The following is a 19194-nucleotide window of genomic DNA, read 5'->3' on the forward strand; positions in this document are numbered from 1 at the left end:
CTGGTGGTGGCCACAAACCTCCTGGCTTTGGGTGGTGGGACCCTTCTTCCCAGTGTCAGCTCCCCATCAAGTTAAGATCGCCCTCCCAGTCTGGTGTGCAAGGACCCTTGACTGGGGGTGTCTGTCTACGCTGGGCCCTTTGCCCAGGGTTCCCCCTTGACTGGCCCCAGTTGCTCACCGCACTCAGCTCCAGAGCTCCAGCCCCAGCTCCACTGTTCTAGCTCCGGCTCCACTCTGCCTCAGCACTGCTGCTGCTCTGCCTCCAGCCCCCTGGGCTGCTTCTCTGGCTCTGTCCCTGCAGCCCTGCTCCTAGCACAGGTCTGCTCTCTGGGCTGCTTCTGTAACTCTGCTCCCAGCTCTGACCTGCTTCCTGGGCTGCTTCTCTGGCCCCTCTGAATCTGGCACAGCTCTGCTCCCCCGCTCAGCTCGGGCCCCTACTTTCTCCTTAGCTCAGCCCCACTTTGTCTGACCCAGGCAATTCCAGCTCACACGGAGGACGGGACCGCCCCCCCGGCCTCCTGACTCCCTGATTAGCCTGCCCACTCTGTCAATCAGGCTGACCTGGAGCATTGGACTCTCCCCATTGTTCCTGGGGACTGTCAGTCTCAGGGTCCCTGATTTCCCATTGACCCTTCCCCTTTCTTTTAGTACTGGGAGCTAGTCAACCAAAAACACCGCCACTGAATAAGGGAACAACAGTTCCCATTACACAAAGAATGGGGTTGGGGATGAGGGGTTCATGGTGCAGGAGGGGGTTCAGGGATAGGGCAGAGGGTTGGGGTATGGGGAGGTGAGGGCTCTGGATGGGGGTGTGAGCTGTGGGGCTGGGGATGAGGGGTTTGGGGGTGTGGGAGGGGATCAGGGAGAGGGTTGGGGTGCAGGGGTGAAGGCTGTGGGGTGGGGAGGGAGTGAGGGCTGTGGGGTGAGGGGTACACAATGCAGGAGAGGGCTCAGGGCTGGGGCAGAGGGTTGGGGTTGGGGGGTGAGGGCTGTGGCTGGAGGTGCGGGGTTTGGGGTGGGGCTGGGCTGGGGATGAGGAGTTCAAACTTCGGGGTGCAGCAGGCAGGCTGCCCCAGGGCTGGGGCCAGAGAGGAGGACCCCCTACCCCTCTCCCCACCAGCAGCAGTGATCTCCAGGGGAGGGGCCCCCCTTCCCTCCCTTCCCTTCTGGCATGACACACCCAAGCCCCAGGATGCTGCCAGGAGGTCTTGGAGTCGCTTGCCGCGGGGCGACTTCCATGCCACTGCATCTCCTCCCCTTCTCCCTCCGCGGTGCAGCAATCAGCCTGCCGCCGCCGGCGCCACTCCCTTAGTCAGCAGCGGCTGGTGAGGGAGTGCCGTATGGAGCTTCAGGGAGCAGCTGCCCACTGCCCAGGGTGCAGGTCACAGGTGAGGCAGGGTCCAGGGATGCTCGGGGGGAGGCATGCAGAGGTGGGAGGAGGACTGGGGGAGAGATCCGGCCCCAAACATTGGTGGAGCCAGGCCCCCGGGGCCCTGAATTTGCTGGAGCACAAGCACCACGGGCCCATACAACTCACTGCCCTGCTCACCCTCTCTGCCCATCAGTGTGGGAAGGTAAATAACAGCTGGGCACCAGCTTCCCTCCCATTGCACAGATTCTGGTGAGGCAGGTAGCCCAATCAGGGAAACAAAAAGGTTCCTTATGCCCCCTTATTCCTTTGAATGCGTGTATAGCCCAACGCATGACTGAGCCATTAACGTTTCAGTGCCTCTGTGTCCTCACCTGTAACATGGGATAGTGGTACCTACCTTGTGTCAGTGCTTAGAGCTCTTTGGATGAAAGATGCATTAGAGGCAGAAGGTTTTCATACATAACATGTTCTTTGTTTATGGGAGAGGAATATTTCTAAAGGAAGGAGGTAAGCGATGGAGATGAACCAAGTGTGAGGAAAACAAACCTGAAGGAGGTGCCTGTACATGGAATCTACCTAGATAGTTTGGGTTCATTGAGATCCCCAAAGAGTGGGCTCACTGACATGGCCACATAGTACCCTGGCCTTGTTGTTACTAGATTTGCCCATTACTTTGGGGTACGCTCATTTATTAGGATTACTCTTCTGAGGGGGGGGTTCTGTAATTCTATCAATGTACTGCTTGTGTCACATGTGTTTTTCATATGGAGCTCTACTCCTCCCTTCTGCAAGTCCCCTCCCAATGGAGCTCTACCTACCTACCTACCTACCTACACACATACACAGCATGTCTGAGCAGACCAGGTCAATCAGCACTTTCAAGCTGACCCCTTATGTGCCCCTGGGCTCAATAGGCTGGGCCAAGCAGCGCTTTCAACCTGTCACCCTTATATGCCACAGGTTCAGCATGTCCCTATCCCCACTTTCACATTACAATTGTACTGGTAGTAACCCACTTGATGAGCAAACCCCACAGGATTTTTGGGCGCTACAGGGATCTTTAGCTTGGGTAAAAGAAGTGTTGCTGCAGAGTAAATGGGGAAGCTAGAAACACAAAAGAATAAAGTTCAGAGAGAGAGAGAGAAGCAACCAGCTTAACCATAAAAGTTATTTATTGAATAATAGTGATAACTACACAAGGAGAGCCTAAACCAACATAACAGTTACATTATTAAAGGTTAATACCTGAGGTAGAAAAGAAAAGAGAGAGAGAGAGGGAGGGATCTCACCCACTCCATGAGGCTTGAACTGGTCGGGGTTCCAGGGTGATGGTGGTAGCTCAGGGTCCTGAGTGCTGGAGACAGGCAGAGCCCCCAGCACAATCAGTCAGGAGATGGAGTCCCAGTGGAACTGATGCAGAGTTTGGGTGCATGCATCAGAACACTGACTTGAACATAGGTAGGCGTTTTTGTATAGAAACAGCAATGGTTCAAGGGAGAACACTAGATTTGTTTATGGGTAAACTGATGACTCAAGAGTTTTCTTTAGGCTAGACAATAGGAGCTGATCACTCTTGGCTATGAGTGGTGTTTTCTTCCAGGGAGCTCACAATGCAATCAGGCTGCTTCAGTATTTTGGATATCAATAAAGGATTTATTACTAGAATTGGTCTGATAACTGCTGAGCTGGGTGTGTGCAGGTGTAGGTTCATTAACATCCAGAGCAGAGATCCCCCATGATGCAGTGCTTCCCTGCTTTTCTGGTCCCAGAGTTCAGTGCGAGTCTCTGTTCTCCATTCTGTATGTAAATTGAGATGTCTCCCTGTCCCATCTTTCATGCAGATGAGGCTAGGGGAGTTGTCTCTGTTCTTCATTCTGTGTGCTAATGGAGATGTCTTAATATTGTCACCCTTGTCAGGAGGGATCAAGGTGTGTCTCCGAACGCCCTTCACTGCTCTCTGCAAGTCTTTTCTCTGATTGGTTTTGGTTCAGAGACTGGTGTGTGTGGGGGGGTGTCTTTCATGAGTCAGACAGACTGGATACTGCATCCTGGTTCCCCAAGAACACAGAGCTGACTGGTATCATTGTAGCTGCCTTTTCATGCAGTTGTGCTTAGCTGAAAAGGCAGCCCTTGGAATGAGATTTCTATTCTCCAGCCTTATGCCATTCTATTTTTAGTCACAATCATTGCAATGATGTTGAATAAACTTGTTGCTGTTCGGACTGTTTTGGTCTCGAATACAACAAATTAATGCTGATAGCAAAGTGCTTTGACTACAGATAATTAGCTGCGCTTAGGCTGTCATTACTTATGTCTGTTTCATCCATTTCCTTGGGCCTAACCCCCTTGTACAAAGCCTACGTAGCTGGAGAAGGAATCCTCCAGGCCCCCAAAGTCACATAGAAATTACATCAACCCCGAGGCTGCTGTAAACCCCCACTGCTATTGGGGAGGGGAATAACTGCTAATGAATCAGCATAGCCGCTAACAAATCCATTGCTCCTGCTCCCTTCTCTACACCTTAATGTGCAGGGATGTGAGGCTGGAATCTAGCATGCAGAGATGTGCACTTTCCTTATGGAGTCCAGAAATCCTGCTTCCACTCTCCAGCAGTAGAACCACTCTGGTTTCTGTTAACTTCTAGGAACTCTTGACTTTTGCTCAGAAGGCCTAATCCAAAATCCATTGAAGTCAGTGGAGGTTTTTCCATTGACTTCAATGGATTTTGGATCCAGCCCATAGATTGCTATAGAAATGTGGGAGTATCCCCACTGCAAAGCCTTTCCTCTGTTACTGTGTCCCATCTGTGCAGACTGAACTTTGCATCAATGATCTGATCCATATTACTGCTCTGGTAAGTTATTCAGTCACTCGTTACTTGTGAAAATGCTGCTATGTACTGTAGTCTGTGTTCCACTGGGATTAACTAAGGCTAAACACTAGGAATATTAAAAAAAAAAATGTTTAAAGGAATTTTATTTTTCCACATTGACACTAATATAGACATTTATAGTAACACCATATACATTCTTGAATCAGCTACTTAGACATAGTGGGGGAAAGATAGTGTCAAATTCTATTATCCTGCACAAGGCCAGAGTTAATGGAGTTTTCTGCAAGCGAAGGGATACCGGCCCCATGGGAAGGGGAACAACCCCAGATGACTATCCATATTCACAGTGGTAGCTTTAATCTAGTTAAGTATAAATTTACAGGCATTAATCCACTGATCCTTAAGAGTAACCTCTTGACTTTAATACATGGCTCCAACAAAATCCATTATGGTTTCTGGGAACTCTGCTTGAAAAATGTGTCCAGATTATACAGTAGAGAGACAGTGTAGTTCATATACTAGTGCAAAATGAATATAAAATGCTACCAAACTGACATTTTCCACTTGTACCTGAGATAAAGTTTGACCACCACTTTTCACAGATGTAAAAAATCTACACAAAGTGAGAGGCAGAGGATAATCAAGCTGCCAGTGTTGGCTAAAAACTGTGCAGTGCAAATAAGAGAGGAGCATTTTGACTGTAGTTATTTATTATTGCACAATATCATTTCTGCTTCTCTTGCAGTGTTATTGACAACTCTGCAGAGGATGGGGTTGGGGCAGAGGTGAAAGTAAGCCGGTACGTTCCGGTGCGCGCCGTACCAGACTGGCTTCCTCAGGTGGCAATTTAAAGGGCCTGGGGCTCCCAGCAGCGGCTGGAACCCCGGGCCCTTTAAATCGCTGCCAGAGCCCTGCTGCTGGAGCCCCGGGGTAGCAGTGGCGGCCGGGGGCTCTGGCGGTGATTTAAAGGGCCAGGGGCTCCCAGCCGCCTCTACTGCAGTGGAGCCCTGGGCCCTTTAAATTGCTGATGGAGCCCCGGGGTCCCGGAGCTCTAAAGGCCCCACCCCTTCTGGCTGAGGCCCTGCCCCCTGCTCAGGACTCCGGCGTACAGGTAAGTCCTTTAAGTTACTTTCACCCCTGGGTGGGGGGGAAATATGGAGTTAAAAGTAAATATTCACTTAAAAAATTAAGTTCACATTTATTGAAATGAGTATTTAAAATCCATGTAGTTACTTTAAAACACACGCCTGATATATTTTCACATAAATCTTAACTGGTTCTTTGATTGTGAATTATACAATCCAGCAAATGGAAGAATGGATACTTTAACAAAGCTTCATGGAGCATTATTATGTGAAGATGTTTTCTAATTGTGATATTTCCATTTGCTGTTCCGGGTCTCCCAGCTTGACCGAGCCCACCATAGTGATGCCCTTGCCCCTCATATCTATAACAACAGTGCCCCAGCGATATGAGAAAAGACAAGCGTGGTTGTGCCTTCCTAGCTGCCAAGTAACATCTTGTCATGTAACCATATTTACTCCTGAACAAATTGCATCCGCTTTGTCACTTTGAATCACTTGCCCTTTCAGAGGGTGAGGACTTCATATTCCAGAACTTGTACTAGCCACATGCAGCAGTGATTTTAAACTATCTTGACTTTATAAGAACTCACTGGTCATCCTGCTGAAACGTACCTTAAGCCAAGGGCAATTTACACTGACCTATTTGTTCTTGAGTTTCAGCTTTACTGTATTTCTTGAACTGGAAAGGAGATTTATCTCTTAAACTTTATCATCAACCTCAGTACCTTGTGTTTGGAAGTCTCCCTCCCCCTGCCTTTCACAGAGTGAATTTTAGTACACATTAAAGTGATTGATAGCACTAAACACACTTCTCTGAAAATGCTCCTCAATTCTGACCTTCAGCTTCCCTGCAATTTCAGTCCTGAACAGTTTTGGAGGCAGTAAGAGGGGTATAAATGAATGATGAAGTTACATAAAATAACCAATGGAAGAGAGAAGTTAAACTGGGGGCTCTTACTTACCCTTTTTCATAATACAAGAACAAGGGACCATTCCATGAAATTGAAAGGCAACAACTATGAAACTGATAAGGAAATAGGCATATAATTAACCCGTGGAGCTCATTGCCACAAGAAATTGTTGAGGCCAAGAGTTCAGTATGAGTTCACAAAAGCCAATACCTTTATATAGATAATGAGATCATCTAGTTACATGTGAGGGAATAAAAATGAATGCAAGATATAAACCCAAACATTGCACGGTATAAGCTAGCTACTAACTGATGGAGTTTAGCAGACAATTTACCCTACGAACAGGTTATTCCATTATGAAGTTTTATACACCTTTCTACGATTTCTAGAAACAGCCACAGTCAGAGACAGGCTATTAAACTAGATGGGCCATCAGTCTGATCCAGTATGGCAGTTCCTACATTCAGATTCTGTTCTCATGTGGTTGCAAATCCAAAAAAAGTCTGCTGAATTCAAAGTTGCTTTTTAAATTATTTCATTTTCTACACTGAGGGTGAAATTTTCAAAAGCACATAAGGGACTTAGGAGCCTAAGTCCCAATTTCAAGGGACTTGTGTGTTTAATAGCCTAGGTCTCATGGAAAGTCACTTTTGAAATTTTACCCTGAAATTAGTGTACATGTTTATTTAACACCATAAATGTACTTGAATCAACTACTTAGAAATGAAATAAAAATAAGGCAAAATCCTGTTTTCCTGTGCAAAGTTTCTGTAAAGCAAAGAAGCATGGTCATGTGCTTAAGGCAGTAAAGTAGCCCTCACAAAGACTGAGTTCAGTTCCTGCCTGTGCACAAGCTTCCTGTCTGACTGTGGTCAAGTCACTTAATACCCCATTTTACACATGGTGAATTGAGACATTAGTACTTCTTTTCTCCCACCTTTCTTTGCCTTGTCAATTCAGATTATAAGGTCGTCTGGTCTGAGATTGTCACTTACTACGTGTTTGACTAGTGCCTAGCACAATGGGGCCCAGACTGGGACTGGGTTAGCAGAATGCTACTATAATAAAAATTATTAATAATATTTTTTCCATAGGAGGAAACAATCTGAATTCAATGGAGTTAGTCAGGATTTATTCTGACCAATGTAACTGAGATCAGGCTTTGACCTTTTGGGTTGCTGCTCAGTAGAGCCCTAGCAGCAAATTTAAAGGTGACAGAAATGGTGGTGTACATTAGCTAGTGAGTGGAGGGAATGTGATGATCTACTGTAGCAGAAAAAGCAATTAACAAAAGAATAAGTTAAAATAGAGAGGGGTTATGTTATCCTACACCCTTTTGCACCCTTCTGTTGCCTTTTTTCTTAACCCTTTGTTCACCTTCTAAGCATATAATTTACACTTACTTACACTGACCTGCCAACATTAAATGTAAGGCTGGGCTACACACCGACTCACACTGACATACCTGTTGTAGAGATATGTTTATGAAAGATTGTGATTTGGAGATGCTCCCTCAGAAGGGACAGCATTGTGAGTGTGGGAATTTGGAGACGTGCCCTTTGAGGTGGAGGTTGGGCTCACAGCGTGGCTATGTGCAGCAGCTCACTCTAGAAGTGCTCCAGTTTGTTTTATTAAAGTTTTATTCCTTTCTCATTCTCTGGTTTGTTATTTAATGAACCTCATGATTGTTACATGGTGTCAGAAGTGCTGAATGAGAAGGAAACTGCAGTCATTTTGAAGTTAATTCCTATGTTTGCAACTGAAAGCAGAGACAAAGGGAGGCACCACAGAAGCAAGGTGGAGCAGCAGGCACAGAGGCTTTTTCATGTATTTGGTGAGCACAATAGTAGATTGACGTGCTTAAGGGGGTGTGTGTGCCAAAAATGGATGTGTTGCAACCTCCATCAGTCTGCCATTGTCAGGCAATGTTGCAGAGAACTGGAAAAAATTCAGCCAGAGATTTGATTGTATTTAGCAGCCATAGGGGCAGAGGAGAAAAATGATAAAGTGACATCATCCTATTTTTTTTTTTTTTTTGCATGTTGTTGGGGAGGAAGCAGCTGATATTTGTAACAACTTTTAAGTTTGAAGAAGGTGGAAGCATGAATTTAAATAAAATACTGACTAAATGTGAGGAACATTGCATGCCAAAAAGGAATGAGCCCTTTGAGAGAGAGACATTTTTTATATGCATGCAAAAGACTGATGACACCATATAGCTGTGTGTCACAGAATTAAGGACCCTCAGTAAAACTTGTGATTTGATGAGTTGACAAAGTCTGTGGCAGGAGCGATGGAAGCTCTCTAAAAGTGGGGGGACCATGGACACTCGAACCATGGCCCTGCCTTCCCACACTGCTCTTTCTCCCTGAGGCCCCTCCCTCATGCCACCCCTTCTCCCTGAGGCCCCTCCTCCATACTGCTTCTTCTCCCAAAGCCCTGCTTCTGTGCCGCCTCTTCCCTGCCAAACCCTCTCTCCGCTACTTGCTCCTCCGTGCCTCCTTCCCCTGCTTGCCCTTACAGCCAGTAAAAAAGTGATGGGGCCATTGTCTCCAGACCCCTGCTTGTTCTAGCGTCCCTGGTTTGTGGTCAGAGACAGAATCATTTGTGGCATTAAAGACAATTTGGGAAGAAAGCGACTGCTCTGTGAAGGAGATTTAACTTTAAAAACATCTCTCCAAATATGCAGGGCAGCGGAAACTGTGAAAGCACAAGCCAAAGAGCTGAATTCACCAGAAGGGGTCATCCGTGTACTAAGTAGTAAAGAATATAGCCAGAATAGATCAAATCAGAAAGTAGAACCACTCACTATGAAAACCACTGCTAGGGAGAAGACTGGGTACAGACGTTTATGCTGAAGGTGTGGATCACAGCATGGCCCCAAACAATGTGCTGCCTTTGGGAAACTCTGTCATAAATGTGGAAAAAATAATCCCAAGTGCAGAAAAGTCAAATACATTTAGTTAGAGACAATCTGGTTGAGGCACTTTTCATAGATGTACTGGGATCTACCAAGTCTGAGGAGAGGGATTGCCTAGGACAGTGAATGGAACAATTATTCCACTGAAACTGGACACAGGAGCTCAGGTTAATATTCTGTCTGAAAGAGATTATAAGAGACTGAAAATAAGACCAAATATAAAAGACTAAAATATAAATACAAACATAAAAGACAAAAATAAAAGTAACTGATTATTCTGGAACAAATATACCAGTGAGCGGGAGGTGCATTGTTAGCATCAACCATAAAAACACCATATACAGGCTCACATTCATTGTAGTGCCAAAGGAAATAACACCAATTTTAGGCTTTGCTGCATGTGAGAAACTCAAACTGGTAAAACAGGTACTCTCACTACAAGGTCATACTAAACCTGGCTATGAGGCACTCTTTGGGGAATATAAAGACTTGTTTCAAGGGTTGGGTTGTTTGCAAGGTGAACATACAATCTGAATAAACAAGCAGGTCTCTCCAGTTATGCATCCATGTAGAAAAGTATTATTTGTACTTCGTGATAAACTCAAGGCTGAGCTTGCAAGGATGGAAGCAATGCAAGTAATACAAAACATTGAGGTGAGCTCCTTAGTCATCATGGAGAAAAGTAAAGGTCAGCTTTGCATATGCTTAGATTCCAGAGTCCTCATCAAGGCTGTAAAAAGAGAACATTTCAAACTACCAACCGGAGAAGAGATTATGGCTCAATTTGCAAATGCTCAATATTTTAGTAAATTGGATGCATCCTCGGGGTTTTGGCAGCTAAAATTAACCGAAGAAAGCTCGAAGCTATGCATATTTAATACCCCATTTGGAAGATAGTTTTTTACGCTTAGCCTTTGGCATACCTTCAGCACCAGGAGTGTACCACAAAACCATACATGTGATCTATAAACATATTAATGGTGTTGACACCTCAATGGATGATATCATCATCTGGGGCTCAACAAAAGAGGAGCATAATCATAGATTTCAGGAAGTCCTGAATGCAACTAGAGCTACATACCTCAAACTAAATAGGGAGAAATGTGTTTTAGGGGTTACAGAACTGACTTTTGTTGGGGACATTATTTCCAGTGAAGGTGTAAAACCTGATAAGAGGAAGATTTCAGCCATTGAAATGCCACATCTCCAGTCAAAGAAAGATGTCCAATGGTTCCTGGGACTGGTTAATTATCTTGGAAAATTCATATCTAATCTATCTACCAAATCAGCGGCTTTGAGAAAACTCCTCGAGAATAAAAATGAATGATTTTGGGGTGCAGAACAGGAGGAATCATGGGAAGGTTTAAAACAATAACTGATACAAGAGCCGGTGTTCAAGTTCTGTGCACCAGGAAGGCCTATTCAAATTTCAGTAGATGCTTCACAGTCTGGGTTAGGTGCAGTGATTTTACAGAAGCATGAGGATTGTCGGCAACCAGTGCCATATGCATCCAAATCATCGACCGAGGCAGAAACCAGATACACACAGATCAAGAAGGAGCTTTTAGGAATATTGTTTGCCTATGAGAGAGTCAATGAGTATATTTATGGCCAGCAGAAGTTGAAACGGACCACAAGCCCCTGATAGCGTTATTTAGCAAACTACTAAATTACTATACCTTAAGGATTCAAAGAATGATGATAAATATGCAAAACTATGGTTTGGTTGTGACCTACATGTTCACTGCAGATGCACTTTCCAGAGAAGTGGCTCCTTTGAAATCAGAGAAGACTTTAGAGACAGAGATGCAAGCCTATAGATCTGATTGTAAAGTCAATTCCCATGGCTAACAGGAAACTGCAACAAATAAGAGAGGAAACGGAGAAAGAAGAATCACTGGGAATCTTTAAAGAAGTGATAATTAAAGGGTGGCCTGAAGAAATAAGCAATTGCTGTTCAAATATAAGAGACTATTGGAACTGCAGACATGAACTTACTGTGATAGACGGGGTGATTTTCAAGGGCAGTAAGATTGTAATTATGAGCAGTGTGTGAACTGCCGGCTGGGGGAGGCTAGCCACCAGCCCCGCCCCTTCCACCCAAAACCCCCTTCTGCGCCCTCCCTCCCTGCAGCCACCAACCCCACCCCAGGCTAGTGCCCCCAACCCTCCCCGCCCCCCAGCCCCGGAGCGAAAGGAGGGCAGGCGGCATGGCTGCAGCTCCCCTCCTCCCCCCAGCCTCAGAGCAATGGGAGGGCAGGTGGCACAGGCCAAGCCTGGGCCACCCCACAGGGAGATTGCAGCCATGCCAAGCGGGAAGCGGGGGGGGGGGGGAGTCTGGGGGCTGAGCATGGGCAGGGCTACACCTGGCTGTTTGGGGAGGCACAGCCTCCCCAACCTATGATACCTGCCACCCATGGTTGTAATTCCAATGAGCCTCTGAAAGGAAATGCTACAGAAGATTTAGGAGGGTCATTTAGAAATTGAGAAGGGCAAACAACGAGCACGAGAGGTGCTGTATTGTCAGCAGATTAAGCACAACATTACTAATATGGTAGGAAACTGCTTTTCCTGCTTGAAATACAAACCACACCAACAGGCAGAGCCACTGAGACCTCATCCAGTTCCACAAAGGCTTATGAGAAGGTTAGCATTGACTTATTTACCTGGCAATCAAAGGATTATTTAATAGTCACAGATTATTATTCTCTGCATCCAGCAATTTTCACACTTCGCAGTACTAATAGTAAGTCGGTGACAGCCAGCATGAAGAGAATCTTCTCCAGACATGGAATTCCACATGAAGTCTTTAGTGATAATGGGCGCAATTTTCCAGTGAGGATTTTAGGCGATTTGCCCTAGATTGGGATTTTCACCACAAAACATTAAGTCCAAATTACCCCCAGTCAAATGGACTTGCAGAAAGGTCGATACAGATGTTAAAGAACCCTGTGAAAAAGACTTTTGACAGTGGGAGTGATTTGTACGAAGCGTTACTGGTTTACCGAAGTGCACCTCTGGAGTATGGCTTTTCTCCAGCTCAGCTGTTAATGGGAAGAAGGATCAGATCTAATTTACCAATTACTGGTAACTTGCTGAAATCTCATAACAATGCAACCGTACAGAAGATGAAAGAAAATCAGAAATGGAAGCAGAAATATTATTTTGAAAAAAGGGCCTGTGATCTCCCATCTCTTCACCCCGGTGATAGAGTGTGCCTGAGGAATCACACCTCCAATACTTGGAGTCAAAGAGGTACCATTAAAGAACAGCTCCATCCAAGATCTTATGTAGTCCTGACATACCGGGGGACACATTTTGACATAGTCTAAGGGATCTACAAGTAATCCCAGAAATTTCCAACACATTGACAGCTGAGGTGGACTCTGGCATTTCCCATCTGACTGATCCTTTATCATCAACGCACAAAGGACAAACTGTCAAGGAACAAGAGAACAACTCAGACTCCAATGAATGGCTGATACTGAGAAGATCAGAGTGTGACAGGTTAGATCACAGAAACCGCCTTGGGAGCTGCCACCTGATGTGCCAAGACTACTTCCACCCTTGCTTTCCCTGCCAGCTCGGGACCCCAGCACCCTGTCTTGCTGAGCCAGTCACACCCGTCTGCTTCAACACAGATCCAGGGTCTGACTTACTCACCCCAAAGCTGGAGACTTAACTGAAAGCAGCTAACAGAAGTGTTCTTGTCTTTAACACTCAGATGTCCAACTCCCAATGGGGTCTAAACCCAATAAATCCATTTTACCCTGTAAAAGCTTATACAGGGTAAACTCATGAATTGTTCGCCCTCTATAACACTGATAGAGAGGTATGCACAGCCGTTTATTACCCCCTGGTATTAATACATATTCTGGGTTAATTAATAAGTAAACAGTGATTTTATTAAATACAGAAAGTAGGATTTAGGTGGTTCCAAGTAGTAACAGACAGAACAATGTGAATTACCAAACAAAATAAAATAAAACACGCAAGTCTATGTCTAATACAGTAAGAAACTGAATACAGATAAGATCTCACCCACAGAGATGTTTTAATACATTTCTTTCACAGACTGGATGCCTTCCTAGTCTGTGGGCACAAGCCTTTCCCCTGGTACAGCCCTTGTTCCAGCTCAGGTGGTAGCTAGGGGATTCCTCATGATGGCTGCTCCGCTTTGTTCTGTTCCACCCCTTTATATATATTTTTGCACAAGACGGGAATCCTTTGTCCCTCTGGGTTCCCCCCACCCCTTGTCAATAGAAAAGCACCAGGTTAAAGATGGATTTCAGTTCAGGTGACATGATCACATGTCACTGTAAGACTTCATTACCCACTTGCCAGCACACACATATAAAGGAAGACTTACAGGTAAAACAGAGCCATCTCCAGTCAATTGTCCTGGTTAATGGGAGTTATCAAGATTCCAAACCACCATTAATGCATAATTACTTTGCATAATTACAATAGGCCCTCAGAGTTATATTTCATATTTCTAGGTTCAGATACAAGAGTGGTACATTTATACAAATAGGATGATCACACTCAGTAGATTATAGATACCTTACAAGAGACCTTTTGCATGAAGCATATTCCAGTTACATTAGCATCTTTTCATAAAATCATATAGAGTGCAACGTCACACAGAGCTGGAGATTAAACAGCCTTAAAGACTGATGGAGATTTGCTAACCTGCCTGGACAAGGGGTATTTGGGGAAAGTGAGTGGTAAAGACTCACTCAAGAGTGATGTGATGGTAACCTCTCCTCTCTAGGTACTTGACACATTGAGTTTATGGAAATGTACTACATGGGTTGAGAATTTAATGTATGTGTTATTAGATAGTTGTTAACTGTTGATATATATGCATATAAGAGTTAATTAGTTTTTCCTTAAGAGGGAAGATGTAGAGATATGTTTATGAAAGATTGGGATTTGAGATGCTCCCTTATAAGGGACAGTATTGTGAGTGTGGCAATTTGGAGATGTGCACTGGAGGCAGGGGTTGGGTACACCGCATGGCTGTGTGCAGCAGCTTGCTACAGAAGCTCTCCAGTTTGTTTTATTAAAGTTTTATTCTTTTCTCATTCACTGGTTTGTTATTTAATGAGCCCCAAGATCATTACACCTGCATCAATTTTAATTCACACCTTTTGTTATTTCAGTGCAAGTCTGTGTGTAGACATTCTTATTTTGGAGTAAAAGTGTTCTATTCTGATTTTGTTTAAATTGGTAAAAGTGACATAAGCTAAAACAAAATAAGTCACTTTTATTCTGAAATAAGTGTGTCCAAACAGACTTGCCCTGATATACCAAAAGCTGTGAATTAAAATCTGTTTAGTTATTTTAGGGCAAGTCTGCATATAGCCCAGCTCTGAGGCCTTGTCTATGTATAGAAGTTGCACCAGTTTAACTAAAATTGAAATAAAAGCAGATATAAGCCAGTGGTTAAGCAACAGAAGTGTGTCCTCACAGGAATTTGCACCAGTTTAAGTAATTAATTTAAAAATCAATTTCAGTTAAAGCAGGTAGAATTCCTGTGTGTAGACTTGGCCTTATGCTACCATTTACATCAGCCCTGAGATTGGGTCCTGGACATTCTCTTCTATTATCTCAAGGTTCAAGTTCCACATAGGTTGTTTCTGGTGGTGGTGGTGGTGGTTTTTTTCTTTTTGAAATATGCATATTTTCCTTTTCCTTAAGAGATTGTATGATATGAACTGTGAACGGATTTGAATATATCTCTACCTTCTGTAGCCAACCTTATGTATAAAAGCTATGTATAGGTAAGACATAGGTATTATAAGGCTGTAATGCAAGGACTGTATAACAATTAGCATAATCAAGGGCTAGCGACATGAGCAGCTTCGGAATAAGGAACTAACTATTAAAAAAACCCTAAGTCATAAAATAAGTATCTCAGGCCTGGTCTACACTACGAGTTTAGGTCGAATTTATCAGCGTTAAATCGAATTAACCCTGCACCTGTCCACACAACGAAGCCATTTACTTTGACATAAAGGGCTCTTAAAATTGATTTCTTACTCCTCACCGACAAGGGGAGTAGCGCTGAAATCGACATTGCCGGTTCGAATTAGGGTTAGTGTGGACGCAATTCGACGGTATTGGCCTCCGGGAGCTATCCCACAGTGCACCATTGTGACTGCTCTGGACAGCAATCTGAACTCGGATGCATTGGCCAGGTAGACAGGAAAAGCCCCGCAAACTTTTGAATTTCATTTCCTGTTTGCCCAGCATGGAGAGCTGATCAGCACAGGTGACCATGCAGAGCTCATCAGCATAGGTAACCATGCAGTCCAAGAACTGGGAAAGAGCTACAGCACGGACCGTACGGGAGGTACTGGATCTGATTGCTGTATGGGGAGACGATTTCATGCTAGCAGAACTACGTTCCAAAAGACGAAATGCCAAAACATTTGAAAAAATCTCCAAGGGCATGATGGAGAGAGGCCACAATAGGGACTCACTACAGTGCCGCATGAAAGTTAAGGAGCTCAGACAAGTGTACTAAAAAACCAAAGAAGCAAACGGATGCTCCGAGGCAGAGCTGCAGACATGCCGCTTCTACACTGAGCTGCATGCAATTCTAAGGGGGGCCACCACCACTACCCCACCCCGACCGTGGATTCCGATGAGGGGTTACTCTCAGCCATGCCTGAGGATTTTGTGGACAGGGAAGATGATGATGAGGAGGAGGACGAGCTTGCGGAGAGCACACAGCACACCGTTCTCCCCAACAGCCAGGATCTTTTTCTCAGCCTGACTGAAATAGCCTCCCAACCCTCCCAAGGCAGTATCCCGGATCATGAAGCCGTAGAAGGGACCTCTGGTGAGCGTACCTTTGTAAATAGGTTTAAAAACAAGCGTTTTTTAATGATTAATTTGCCCTAAGGACTTGGGATGCATTCGGGGCCAGTACAGCTACTGGAAAACTCTGTTAACGTGTCTGGGGATGGAGTGGAAATCTCCATGAAGCTCTCCTGGAGGTACTCCAAAAGCCTTTGCAGAAGGTTTCTGGGCAGTGCAGCCTTATTCCGTCCTCCATGGTAGGACACTTGACCACGCCATGCTAGTAGCAAGTAATCTGGTACCATTGCATGACAAAGCCTGGCAGCGTATGGTCTCGGTGTTTGCTGGCATTCAAGCAACATCCATTCTTTATCTCGCTGTGTTATCCTCAGGAGAGTGATATCGTTCATGGTAATCTGGTTGAAATACGGGAATTTAATTAAGGGGACAGAGGTGGCGGTTCCTACTGGACTGTTTGCCTGTGGCTGAAAAGAAATCCTCCCCACAGTTAGCCAAGTGGGGGTGAGGGTGGGGGGAACATTGGTGCTGAGCTGCTCACATTTGGCTAGCAGGGATTTTCCCTGATACCAGCCATGGGGTGGGGGGAGGGGTAAAACGATCATCCCAGAGAATTGGATGGGGGGGGGTTAGTTTGGTTTCTGCTGCTGCACATTAACACGAAAACCGCAGCACTCAATCTTTGCTTGGTATGGGAAAAGAGGCGCTGCTTTTATGAAGGTTGCAGAAGCCGAAAGACAATGGTTTACCATGGCTGCATGCAAGTCGAATTCTGTTGCCCGGCCCTGCGTCTGTGATCTCTAACACCAAGCCGCAGACACTCAATATTAAGATGCAAAATGCGACCTTGGACTGAAATCACATGTGCTATGTAATGTGAATAGTGTTGTTCACCATGAAAGAGTATACCCATTGTTCTGTAACATGTATCTTTTTAAAAACTTCTCTCCCTCTTTTCCCTCCCGCAGCTGCAAATTTTTCAAGCCTCCCTCCTCCATCCCGAAGGCTATCTCAGATAAGGCGGCGAAAAAAACGCACGCGAGATGAAATGTTCTCTGAGATCATGCAGTCGACCCTCAATGAAAGAGCTCATCTGAATGAGTGGAAGGACACAGTATTACAGTACAGGAAAGCGGCCAATGAACGTGAGGACAGGAGGGATGAACGTGAGGACAGGAGGGACAAACGTGAGGACAGGAGAGACTCTCGAGGTGAGAGGTGGCAGCAGGAAGATCAGAGGAGGCAGGATGCAATGCTGGGGCTACTGCGGGATCAAACGGACATGCTCCGGCGTCTGGTGGAGCTTCAGGAACGGCAGCAGGATCACAGAGTTCCACTGCAGCCCCTGTTTAACCGCCCTCCCCCCTCCCCAACTTCCATAGCCTCCTCCCCCAGATGCCCAAGAATGCGCGGTGGGGGAGGCTCTGTGCACCCTGCCACTTCACCCCAGTGGACAGCCCAAGCAACAGAAGGCTGTCATTCAACAAGTTTTGAAGTGGCCTTTTCCTCCCCTCCTCCCACACCCCACCCGGGCTACCTTGTCAGTTCTCTCCCTGTTTTTATAATCAATTAATAAAGAATACATGGTTTTTAAATGATAGTGACTTTATTTCCTTTGCAAGCAAGCTGTGATCAAAGTGGGGAGGGTGGGTGGCTTACAGGGAATGAGTCAATCAAGGGGGCGGGTTTTCATCAAGGAGAAACAAACAGAACTGTCACACCACAGCCTGGCCAGTCATGACACTGGTTTTCAAAGATTCTCTGATGTGCAGCACTTTCTGGTGTGCTCTTCTAATCGCCCTGGTGTCTGGCTGTGCGTAATCAGTGGCCAGGTGATTTGCCTCAACCTCACACCCCGCCATAAATGTCTCCCCCTTACTTTGACAGAGATTGTGTAGCACACAGCAAGCAGCAATAACAATGGGAATATTGGTTTGGCTGAGGTCTGAGCGAGTCAGTAAAGTGCACCAGCGACCCTTTAAACATCCAAATGCACATTCTACCACCATTCTGCACTTGCTGAGCCTATAGTTGAACAGCTCTGGGGTGTATGGGGTGGCCAGGGAGGGGTAGTACCTCTGATGGGGGGACTTGTCGTACCCTTTGGAAATAGTCCGTCCACTTTGGTCCCCACCTGTCACTCAGCTCTCACCTGTGGCTCCAAGTAGCTGCAGCATGCGCAGCGGCCACACCCCAGGCAACGGCTTCAACAGGCCGGCCAAACCAGGTGAGTGTAACTGATGGGACTCAAACCCTCAGTGAATTTGGGATATGCCTACCCTGCATGTGATGTCAGCTCCAGCGGATTGGGCGAAAGAGATCACTAAGATCCAACGGCCAAGAAGGCGGTTCTGCAATGCTTTGTGGAAAATGAAGCACTTGACGAGGCACGAAAGACATCAAGGCCATCTACTGCAACCAAAGAAGTTACCAGTCATGACGATTTTTCGTACCATTGGTGTCTGATTTCTAAGGTCGAGAGAGTGGGATTGCTCTGCAATGGCTCTACCACTCAAAAGCTTTCATGCACAGGTCCTGTGCAAATCATCAAACATCATCATCATCATAGTACCCAAAGCCTGTGGCGATGGTGGAGGGGCAAAGCGACAGATGGAGGTTACCACTGGGAGTCGTAGTCCCAATTCTGCACGCAGGCGGCCTGTGGATAGGTGGTCGTCCAGCTCTCTACTTGGGGCAGCAGAGTTGCCCGGCAGCATCCCAGGCGTCTGAGCAGCTCTCTTCAGGACAGCACTGCTCACCTAGTAAGGGAGGGGCCTAGAAAAGGTGGCCTAAAAATTGCCTGCCCTACAACAACTGGCCAGCAAGCCACGGCTGGCAGTTCAACCCAATTTGCAGCCAAAACCAAAAGAAAAATTTGAGAAAACTTACCATTGGTGTATGGAATGTTCGTACCCTCATGGATTGAGAAGCTGTTGCAAGACCTGAGAGAAGGACAGCCCTCATTGCTCGAGAACTAGTCCGTTATAACATCGATATAGTGGCATTAAGTGAAACAAGATTGCCTGGGAAAGGTTTCTTGAGTGAACCAGGAGGTGGTTACCAGGGCCGGCTCTAGGTTTTTTGCTGCCCCAAGCAAAAAAAATGTTGGCTGCCCCCCGTCTCAGCCCTGGGCTCCTTGCCGCACCCCCCCTGCCACCCCAACCCTGGGCTTTCCCCCACCACCCGCACCCCCTGCCCTGGGCTCTCCCCCCCGACCGCACCCCCCCTGCCGCTGGGGCGGCAGG

General features: G+C 46.0%; 1 pseudogene; it reads left to right on the forward strand.

Annotated features, from left to right (window-relative positions):
* Nucleotides 1-18448: 18448 nt before the first annotated feature.
* LOC117874438 overlaps nucleotides 18449-19194 on the forward strand; it is a 4332-nt pseudogene continuing 3586 nt past the window's right edge.

The sequence above is a fragment of the Trachemys scripta genome, chromosome 3 (genome assembly GCF_013100865.1).
Source record: "Trachemys scripta elegans isolate TJP31775 chromosome 3, CAS_Tse_1.0, whole genome shotgun sequence".
Lineage (NCBI taxonomy): Eukaryota > Metazoa > Chordata > Testudines > Emydidae > Trachemys > Trachemys scripta.